General features: G+C 45.0%; 18 non-coding genes across 18 annotated transcripts; 13 read left to right on the forward strand and 5 right to left on the reverse strand.

Moving 5' to 3' along the window:
* Nucleotides 1–111: 111 nt before the first annotated feature.
* On the reverse strand, nt 112–193 carry TRNAS-GCU (transfer RNA serine (anticodon GCU)). The gene has a single exon. It is a non-coding gene; the product is annotated as a tRNA-Ser (tRNA).
* Nucleotides 194–343: 150 nt separating this feature from the next.
* TRNAG-CCC (transfer RNA glycine (anticodon CCC)) lies at nt 344–414 on the forward strand. The gene has a single exon. It is a non-coding gene; the product is annotated as a tRNA-Gly (tRNA).
* A 140-nt stretch (nt 415–554) lies between these two features.
* On the forward strand, nt 555–627 carry TRNAM-CAU (transfer RNA methionine (anticodon CAU)). Its single transcript has one exon. It is a non-coding gene; the product is annotated as a tRNA-Met (tRNA).
* Nucleotides 628–826: 199 nt separating this feature from the next.
* Nucleotides 827–898, forward strand: TRNAW-CCA (transfer RNA tryptophan (anticodon CCA)). The gene has a single exon. It is a non-coding gene; the product is annotated as a tRNA-Trp (tRNA).
* Nucleotides 899–1,639: 741 nt separating this feature from the next.
* Nucleotides 1,640–1,721, reverse strand: TRNAS-GCU (transfer RNA serine (anticodon GCU)). The gene has a single exon. It is a non-coding gene; the product is annotated as a tRNA-Ser (tRNA).
* A 150-nt stretch (nt 1,722–1,871) lies between these two features.
* Nucleotides 1,872–1,942, forward strand: TRNAG-CCC (transfer RNA glycine (anticodon CCC)). The gene has a single exon. It is a non-coding gene; the product is annotated as a tRNA-Gly (tRNA).
* Nucleotides 1,943–2,082: 140 nt separating this feature from the next.
* TRNAM-CAU (transfer RNA methionine (anticodon CAU)) lies at nt 2,083–2,155 on the forward strand. Its single transcript has one exon. It is a non-coding gene; the product is annotated as a tRNA-Met (tRNA).
* Nucleotides 2,156–2,354: 199 nt separating this feature from the next.
* Nucleotides 2,355–2,426, forward strand: TRNAW-CCA (transfer RNA tryptophan (anticodon CCA)). The gene has a single exon. It is a non-coding gene; the product is annotated as a tRNA-Trp (tRNA).
* Nucleotides 2,427–3,165: 739 nt separating this feature from the next.
* On the reverse strand, nt 3,166–3,247 carry TRNAS-GCU (transfer RNA serine (anticodon GCU)). The gene has a single exon. It is a non-coding gene; the product is annotated as a tRNA-Ser (tRNA).
* Nucleotides 3,248–3,397: 150 nt separating this feature from the next.
* TRNAG-CCC (transfer RNA glycine (anticodon CCC)) lies at nt 3,398–3,468 on the forward strand. The gene has a single exon. It is a non-coding gene; the product is annotated as a tRNA-Gly (tRNA).
* Nucleotides 3,469–4,697: 1,229 nt separating this feature from the next.
* Nucleotides 4,698–4,779, reverse strand: TRNAS-GCU (transfer RNA serine (anticodon GCU)). Its single transcript has one exon. It is a non-coding gene; the product is annotated as a tRNA-Ser (tRNA).
* A 150-nt stretch (nt 4,780–4,929) lies between these two features.
* TRNAG-CCC (transfer RNA glycine (anticodon CCC)) lies at nt 4,930–5,000 on the forward strand. Its single transcript has one exon. It is a non-coding gene; the product is annotated as a tRNA-Gly (tRNA).
* A 140-nt stretch (nt 5,001–5,140) lies between these two features.
* On the forward strand, nt 5,141–5,213 carry TRNAM-CAU (transfer RNA methionine (anticodon CAU)). The gene has a single exon. It is a non-coding gene; the product is annotated as a tRNA-Met (tRNA).
* Nucleotides 5,214–5,412: 199 nt separating this feature from the next.
* Nucleotides 5,413–5,484, forward strand: TRNAW-CCA (transfer RNA tryptophan (anticodon CCA)). The gene has a single exon. It is a non-coding gene; the product is annotated as a tRNA-Trp (tRNA).
* A 1,353-nt stretch (nt 5,485–6,837) lies between these two features.
* On the reverse strand, nt 6,838–6,919 carry TRNAS-GCU (transfer RNA serine (anticodon GCU)). Its single transcript has one exon. It is a non-coding gene; the product is annotated as a tRNA-Ser (tRNA).
* A 150-nt stretch (nt 6,920–7,069) lies between these two features.
* Nucleotides 7,070–7,140, forward strand: TRNAG-CCC (transfer RNA glycine (anticodon CCC)). The gene has a single exon. It is a non-coding gene; the product is annotated as a tRNA-Gly (tRNA).
* Nucleotides 7,141–7,280: 140 nt separating this feature from the next.
* TRNAM-CAU (transfer RNA methionine (anticodon CAU)) lies at nt 7,281–7,353 on the forward strand. The gene has a single exon. It is a non-coding gene; the product is annotated as a tRNA-Met (tRNA).
* Nucleotides 7,354–7,552: 199 nt separating this feature from the next.
* TRNAW-CCA (transfer RNA tryptophan (anticodon CCA)) lies at nt 7,553–7,624 on the forward strand. The gene has a single exon. It is a non-coding gene; the product is annotated as a tRNA-Trp (tRNA).
* The last annotated feature ends 587 nt before the right edge of the window (nt 7,625–8,211 follow it).

Genomic DNA, 8,211 nt, shown 5'->3' on the forward strand with positions numbered 1-8,211 from the left:
TAACACAGAGAGACCTTCATGTAGCCCATCCAGGGAGGTTCCCCAGAAATGCATTATCTGGAATGTGACAAGAACTTTAGCAACAGAAGCCATAAAGAGCAGAAAAGCAAGCGACGAGGATGGGATTCGAACCCACGCGTGCAGAGCACAATGGATTAGCAGTCCATCGCCTTAACCACTCGGCCACCTCGTCAAGATGAATGCACTGCTGTTGGCTCACTCTTTGTCCATGTGAACTTACATTACATCTAGGACTAACTAATTGATCTCCCAACCACCGCTTCCATCATTTTCTGTCGGACCACTGGAATCCCTATGGATTTCCAAGTCTCGTGTTACAGCTGCATTGGTGGTTCAGTGGTAGAATTCTCGCCTCCCACGCGGGAGACCCGGGTTCGATTCCTGGCCAGTGCAAGCTTCTTTTTCAGAGCATTGGTAAGTCAGGTCTCCGGAAAAGCGAGGTGCGTTTTACCCATTCTGAAGGAAATTCTTCTTTGCTATGTTGCAATGCATTACGTATGAAGAGCTTAAACAACAGAACCCTGGAAGAATTTGCCTTGTTAGCGCAGTAGGTAGCGTATCAGTCTCATAATCTGAATGTCGTGAGTACGATCCTCACACAGGGCACGCATTTTTTTTAACAGCTACACGTATAATCAACTCACTTATTGATTCCCCATCAACCGCTTGTCGTGTTTTCAAGCTCGGTGTCGCAAATGCATTGGTGGTTCAGTGGAAGAACTGTGAGCCTATGCGAACTATACTATTGCAAGACTAGAAAGGTGGGCCTTGTATTTAAAGACATTTTAAAACCTCAAGAGCGTCTGACCTCATGGCGCAACGGTAGCGCGTCTGACTCCAGATCAGAAGGTTGCGTGTTCAAATCACGTCGGGGTCATTTGCGGTTTTTTTGTATGAAAACTAGAGACATTACCTTAGTATTGAAGGGGTCATCTCGTGAAACAGTAATGCTTTCAATGAAGAAAAAAGAGAAAAGACAAAGATAAGCATTTTATTGTATAAAGTGGTGATACTGGAGCAGGAATAACATCTGAGCATAGGGGAGTGATGTTGGGCCACCCCTCTCAGCTGCTAATGTCCTCTTGTCTGATCACCACCTACCCTTTTGACCCTATCCCCTTAGCAATCTTTTAACCTCTCTTTTTCCATTGGTGTGCTCCTATCGCCCCTTCAAAGATGTCCTCTTGTCTCCCATTATAAAAAGCATATATATTATAGTATATATCTATATACCTTTGTTGTGGTCTTTTTTCATGTATCACCAATTCACTCAGTGCTTCTCACAGTAAGGGTGATGACAAAACTACAACTGTCAGGCAATCGACATACCCAAACACTACATAAAGCGGGCTCTGCTCCAAAGACATCCCGATGTAACTGCTGTCCTCCCTTCCCTCTCTGGACTGGGAAGCTGTCAAGAATACTCTTTAATAACGCTTCCCCGGGTTAGTTTACATTTTCATCAGGCAGGGGAGTGATGTTTGCCCCCACCCCAACCACTGCCTATTAACACAGAGAGACCTTCATGTAGCCCATCCAGGGAGGTTCCCCAGAAATGCATTATCTGGAATGTGACAAGAACTTTAGCAACAGAAGCCATAAAGAGCAGAAAAGCAAGCGACGAGGATGGGATTCGAACCCACGCGTGCAGAGCACAATGGATTAGCAGTCCATCGCCTTAACCACTCGGCCACCTCGTTAAGATGAATGCACTGCTGTTGGCTCACTCTTTGTCCATGTGAACTTACATTACATCTAGGACTAACTAATTGATCTCCCAACCACCGCTTCCATCATTTTCTGTCGGACCACTGGAATCCCTATGGATTTCCAAGTCTCGTGTTACAGCTGCATTGGTGGTTCAGTGGTAGAATTCTCGCCTCCCACGCGGGAGACCCGGGTTCGATTCCTGGCCAGTGCAAGCTTCTTTTTCAGAGCATTGGTAAGTCAGGTCTCCGGAAAAGCGAGGTGCGTTTTACCCATTCTGAAGGAAATTCTTCTTTGCTATGTTGCAATGCATTACGTATGAAGAGCTTAAACAACAGAACCCTGGAAGAATTTGCCTTGTTAGCGCAGTAGGTAGCGTATCAGTCTCATAATCTGAATGTCGTGAGTACGATCCTCACACAGGGCACGCATTTTTTTTAACAGCTACACGTATAATCAACTCACTTATTGATTCCCCATCAACCGCTTGTCGTGTTTTCAAGCTCGGTGTCGCAAATGCATTGGTGGTTCAGTGGAAGAACTGTGAGCCTATGCGAACTATACTATTGCAAGACTAGAAAGGTGGGCCTTGTATTTAAAGACATTTTAAAACCTCAAGAGCGTCTGACCTCGTGGCGCAACGGTAGCGCGTCTGACTCCAGATCAGAAGGTTGCGTGTTCAAATCACGTCGGGGTCATTTGCGTTTTTTTTGTATGAAAACTAGAGACATTACCTTAGTATTGAAGGGGTCATCTCGTGAAACAGTAATGCTTTCAATGAAGAAAAAAGACAAAGATAAGCATCTTATTGTATAAAGTGGTGATACTGGAGCAGGAATAACATCTGAGCATAGGGGAGTGATGTTGGGCCACCCCTCTCAGCTGCTAATGTCCTCTTGTCTGATCACCACCTACCCTTTTGACCCTATCCCCTTAGCAATCTTTTAACCTCTCTTTTTCCATTGGTGTGCTCCTATCGCCCCTTCAAAGATGTCCTCTTGTCTCCCATTATAAAAAGCATATATATTATATTATAGTATATATCTATATACCGTTGTTGTGGTCTTTTTTCATGTATCACCAATTCACTCAGTGCTTCTCACAGTAAGGGTGATGACAAAACTACAACTGTCAGGCAATCGACATACCCAAACACTACATAAAGCGGGCTCTGCTCCAAAGACATCCCGATGTAACTGCTGTCCTCCCTTCCCTCTCTGGACTGGGAAGCTGTCAAGAATACTCTTTAATAACGCTTCCCCGGGTTAGTTTACATTTTCATCAGGCAGGGGAGTGATGTTTGCCCCCACCCCAACCACTGCCTATTAACACAGAGAGACCTTCATGTAGCCCATCCAGGGAGGTTCCCCAGAAATGCATTATCTGGAATGTGACAAGAACTTTAGCAACAGAAGCCATAAAGAGCAGAAAAGCAAGCGACGAGGATGGGATTCGAACCCACGCGTGCAGAGCACAATGGATTAGCAGTCCATCGCCTTAACCACTCGGCCACCTCGTCAAGATGAATGCACTGCTGTTGGCTCACTCTTTGTCCATGTGAACTTACATTACATCTAGGACTAACTAATTGATCTCCCAACCACCGCTTCCATCATTTTCTGTCGGACCACTGGAATCCCTATGGATTTCCAAGTCTCGTGTTACAGCTGCATTGGTGGTTCAGTGGTAGAATTCTCGCCTCCCACGCGGGAGACCCGGGTTCGATTCCTGGCCAGTGCAAGCTTCTTTTTCAGAGCATTGGTAAGTCAGGTCTCCGGAAAAGCGAGGTGCGTTTTACCCATTCTGAAGGAAATTCTTCTTTGCTATGTTGCAATGCATTACGTATGAAGAGCTTAAACAACAGAAGCCTGGAAGAATTTGCCTTGTTAGCGCAGTAGGTAGCGTATCAATCTCATAGTCTGAAGGTCGTGAGTTCGATCCTCACACAGGGCACGCATTTTTTTTTACAGCTACACGTATAATCAACTCACTTATTGATTCCCCATCAACCGCTTGTCGTGTTTTCAAGCTCGGTGTCGCAAATGCATTGGTGGTTCAGTGGAAGAACTGTGAGCCTATGCGAACTATACTATTGCAAGACTAGAAAGGTGGGCCTTGTATTTAAAGACATTTTAAAACCTCACGAGCATCTGACCTCATGGCGCGACGGTAGCATGGCTGACTCCAAATCAGAAGGTTGCGTGTTCAAATCACGTCGGGGTCATTTGCGTTTTTTTGTATGAAAACTAGAGACATTACCTTAGTATTGAAGGGGTCATCTCGTGAAACAGTAATGCTTTCAATGAAGAAAAAAGAGAAAAGACAAAGATAAGCATTTTATTGTATAAAGTGGTGATACTGGAGCAGGAATAACATCTGAGCATAGGGGAGTGATGTTGGGCCACCCCTCTCAGCTGCTAATGTCCTCTTGTCTGATCACCACCTACCCTTTTGACCCTATCCCCTTAGCAATCTTTTAACCTCTCTTTTTCCATTGGTGTGCTCCTATCGCCCCTTCAAAGATGTCCTCTTGTCTCCCATTATAAAAAGCATATATATTATATTATAGTATATATCTATATACCTTTGTTGTGGTCTTTTTTCATGTATCACCAATTCACTCAGTGCTTCTCACAGTAAGGGTGATGACAAAACTACAACTGTCAGGCAATCGACATACCCAAACACTACATAAAGCGGGCTCTGCTCCAAAGACATCCCGATGTAACTGCTGTCCTCCCTTCCCTCTCTGGACTGGGAAGCTGTCAAGAATACTCTTTAATAACGCTTCCCCGGGTTAGTTTACATTTTCATCAGGCAGGGGAGCGATGTTTGCCCCCACCCCAACCACTGCCTATTAACACAGAGAGACCTTCATGTAGCCCATCCAGGGAGGTTCCCCAGAAATGCATTATCTGGAATGTGACAAGAACTTTAGCAACAGAAGCCATAAAGAGCAGAAAAGCAAGCGACGAGGATGGGATTCGAACCCACGCGTGCAGAGCACAATGGATTAGCAGTCCATCGCCTTAACCACTCGGCCACCTCGTCAAGATGAATGCACTGCTGTTGGCTCACTCTTTGTCCATGTGAACTTACATTACATCTAGGACTAACTAATTGATCTCCCAACCACCGCTTCCATCATTTTCTGTCGGACCACTGGAATCCCTATGGATTTCCAAGTCTCGTGTTACGGCTGCATTGGTGGTTCAGTGGTAGAATTCTCGCCTCCCACGCGGGAGACCCGGGTTCGATTCCTGGCCAGTGCAAGCTTCTTTTTCAGAGCATTGGTAAGTCAGGTCTCCGGAAAAGCGAGGTGCGTTTTACCCATTCTGAAGGAAATTCTTCTTTGCTATGTTGCAATGCATTACGTATGAAGAGCTTAAACAACAGAACCCTGGAAGAATTTGCCTTGTTAGCGCAGTAGGTAGCGTATCAGTCTCATAATCTGAATGTCGTGAGTACGATCCTCACACAGGGCACGCATTTTTTTTAACAGCTACACGTATAATCAACTCACTTATTGATTCCCCATCAACCGCTTGTCGTGTTTTCAAGCTCGGTGTCGCAAATGCATTGGTGGTTCAGTGGAAGAACTGTGAGCCTATGCGAACTATACTATTGCAAGACTAGAAAGGTGGGCCTTGTATTTAAAGACATTTTAAAACCTCAAGAGCGTCTGACCTCGTGGCGCAACGGTAGCGCGTCTGACTCCAGATCAGAAGGTTGCGTGTTCAAATCACGTCGGGGTCATTTGCGTTTTTTTTGTATGAAAACTAGAGACATTACCTTAGTATTGAAGGGGTCATCTCGTGAAACAGTAATGCTTTCAATGAAGAAAAAAGACAAAGATAAGCATCTTATTGTATAAAGTGGTGATACTGGAGCAGGAATAACATCTGAGCATAGGGGAGTGATGTTGGGCCACCCCTCTCAGCTGCTAATGTCCTCTTGTCTGATCACCACCTACCCTTTTGACCCTATCCCCTTAGCAATCTTTTAACCTCTCTTTTTCCATTGGTGTGCTCCTATCGCCCCTTCAAAGATGTCCTCTTGTCTCCCATTATAAAAAGCATATATATTATATTATAGTATATATCTATATACCGTTGTTGTGGTCTTTTTTCATGTATCACCAATTCACTCAGTGCTTCTCACAGTAAGGGTGATGACAAAACTACAACTGTCAGACAATCGACAAACCCAAACACTAGATAAAGCGGGCTCTGCTCAAAAGACATCCCGATGTAACTGCTGTCCTCCCTTCCCTCCCCTCTCTGGACTGGGAAGCTGTCAAGAATACTCTTTAATAACGCTTCCCCGGGTTAGTTTACATTTTCATTAGGCAGGGGAGTGATGTTTGCCCCAACCCCAACCCCAACCCCAACCCCAACCCCAACCCCTGCCTATTAACACAGAGAGACCTTCATGTAGCCCATCCAGGGAGGTTCCCCAGAAATGCATTATCTGGAAAGTGACAAGTAAAGTGGTGATACTGGAGCAGGAATAACATCTGAGCATAGGGGAGTGATGTTGGGCCACCCCTCTCAGCTGCTAATGTCCTCTTGTCTGATCACCACCTACCCTTTTGACCCTATCCCCTTAGCAATCTTTTAACCTCTCTTTTTCCATTGGTGTGCTCCTATCGCCCCTTCAAAGATGTCCTCTTGTCTCCCATTATAAAAAGCATATATATTATATTATAGTATATATCTATATACCGTTGTTGTGGTCTTTTTTCATGTATCACCAATTCACTCAGTGCTTCTCACAGTAAGGGTGATGACAAAACTACAACTGTCAGGCAATCGACATACCCAAACACTACATAAAGCGGGCTCTGCTCCAAAGACATCCCGATGTAACTGCTGTCCTCCCTTCCCTCTCTGGACTGGGAAGCTGTCAAGAATACTCTTTAATAACGCTTCCCCGGGTTAGTTTACATTTTCATCAGGCAGGGGAGTGATGTTTGCCCCCACCCCAACCACTGCCTATTAACACAGAGAGACCTTCATGTAGCCCATCCAGGGAGGTTCCCCAGAAATGCATTATCTGGAATGTGACAAGAACTTTAGCAACAGAAGCCATAAAGAGCAGAAAAGCAAGCGACGAGGATGGGATTCGAACCCACGCGTGCAGAGCACAATGGATTAGCAGTCCATCGCCTTAACCACTCGGCCACCTCGTCAAGATGAATGCACTGCTGTTGGCTCACTCTTTGTCCATGTGAACTTACATTACATCTAGGACTAACTAATTGATCTCCCAACCACCGCTTCCATCATTTTCTGTCGGACCACTGGAATCCCTATGGATTTCCAAGTCTCGTGTTACAGCTGCATTGGTGGTTCAGTGGTAGAATTCTCGCCTCCCACGCGGGAGACCCGGGTTCGATTCCTGGCCAGTGCAAGCTTCTTTTTCAGAGCATTGGTAAGTCAGGTCTCCGGAAAAGCGAGGTGCGTTTTACCCATTCTGAAGGAAATTCTTCTTTGCTATGTTGCAATGCATTACGTATGAAGAGCTTAAACAACAGAACCCTGGAAGAATTTGCCTTGTTAGCGCAGTAGGTAGCGTATCAGTCTCATAATCTGAATGTCGTGAGTACGATCCTCACACAGGGCACGCATTTTTTTTAACAGCTACACGTATAATCAACTCACTTATTGATTCCCCATCAACCGCTTGTCGTGTTTTCAAGCTCGGTGTCGCAAATGCATTGGTGGTTCAGTGGAAGAACTGTGAGCCTATGCGAACTATACTATTGCAAGACTAGAAAGGTGGGCCTTGTATTTAAAGACATTTTAAAACCTCAAGAGCGTCTGACCTCGTGGCGCAACGGTAGCGCGTCTGACTCCAGATCAGAAGGTTGCGTGTTCAAATCACGTCGGGGTCATTTGCGTTTTTTTTGTATGAAAACTAGAGACATTACCTTAGTATTGAAGGGGTCATCTCGTGAAACAGTAATGCTTTCAATGAAGAAAAAAGACAAAGATAAGCATCTTATTGTATAAAGTGGTGATACTGGAGCAGGAATAACATCTGAGCATAGGGGAGTGATGTTGGGCCACCCCTCTCAGCTGCTAATGTCCTCTTGTCTGATCACCACCTACCCTTTTGACCCTATCCCCTTAGCAATCTTTTAACCTCTCTTTTTCCATTGGTGTGCTCCTATCGCCCCTTCAAAGATGTCCTCTTGTCTCCCATTATAAAAAGCATATATATTATATTATAGTATATATCTATATACCGTTGTTGTGGTCTTTTTTCATGTATCACCAATTCACTCAGTGCTTCTCACAGTAAGGGTGATGACAAAACTACAACTGTCAGACAATCGACAAACCCAAACACTAGATAAAGCGGGCTCTGCTCAAAAGACATCCCGATGTAACTGCTGTCCTCCCTTCCCTCCCCTCTCTGGACTGGGAAGCTGTCAAGAATACTCTTTAATAACGCTTCCCCGGGTTAGTTTACATTTTC

Source organism: Sceloporus occidentalis, unplaced genomic scaffold (assembly GCF_023333645.1).
Source record: "Sceloporus occidentalis isolate IW3139 unplaced genomic scaffold, rSceOcc1.0.p SCAF_533, whole genome shotgun sequence".
In the NCBI taxonomy this organism is placed as follows: domain Eukaryota; kingdom Metazoa; phylum Chordata; class Lepidosauria; order Squamata; family Phrynosomatidae; genus Sceloporus; species Sceloporus occidentalis.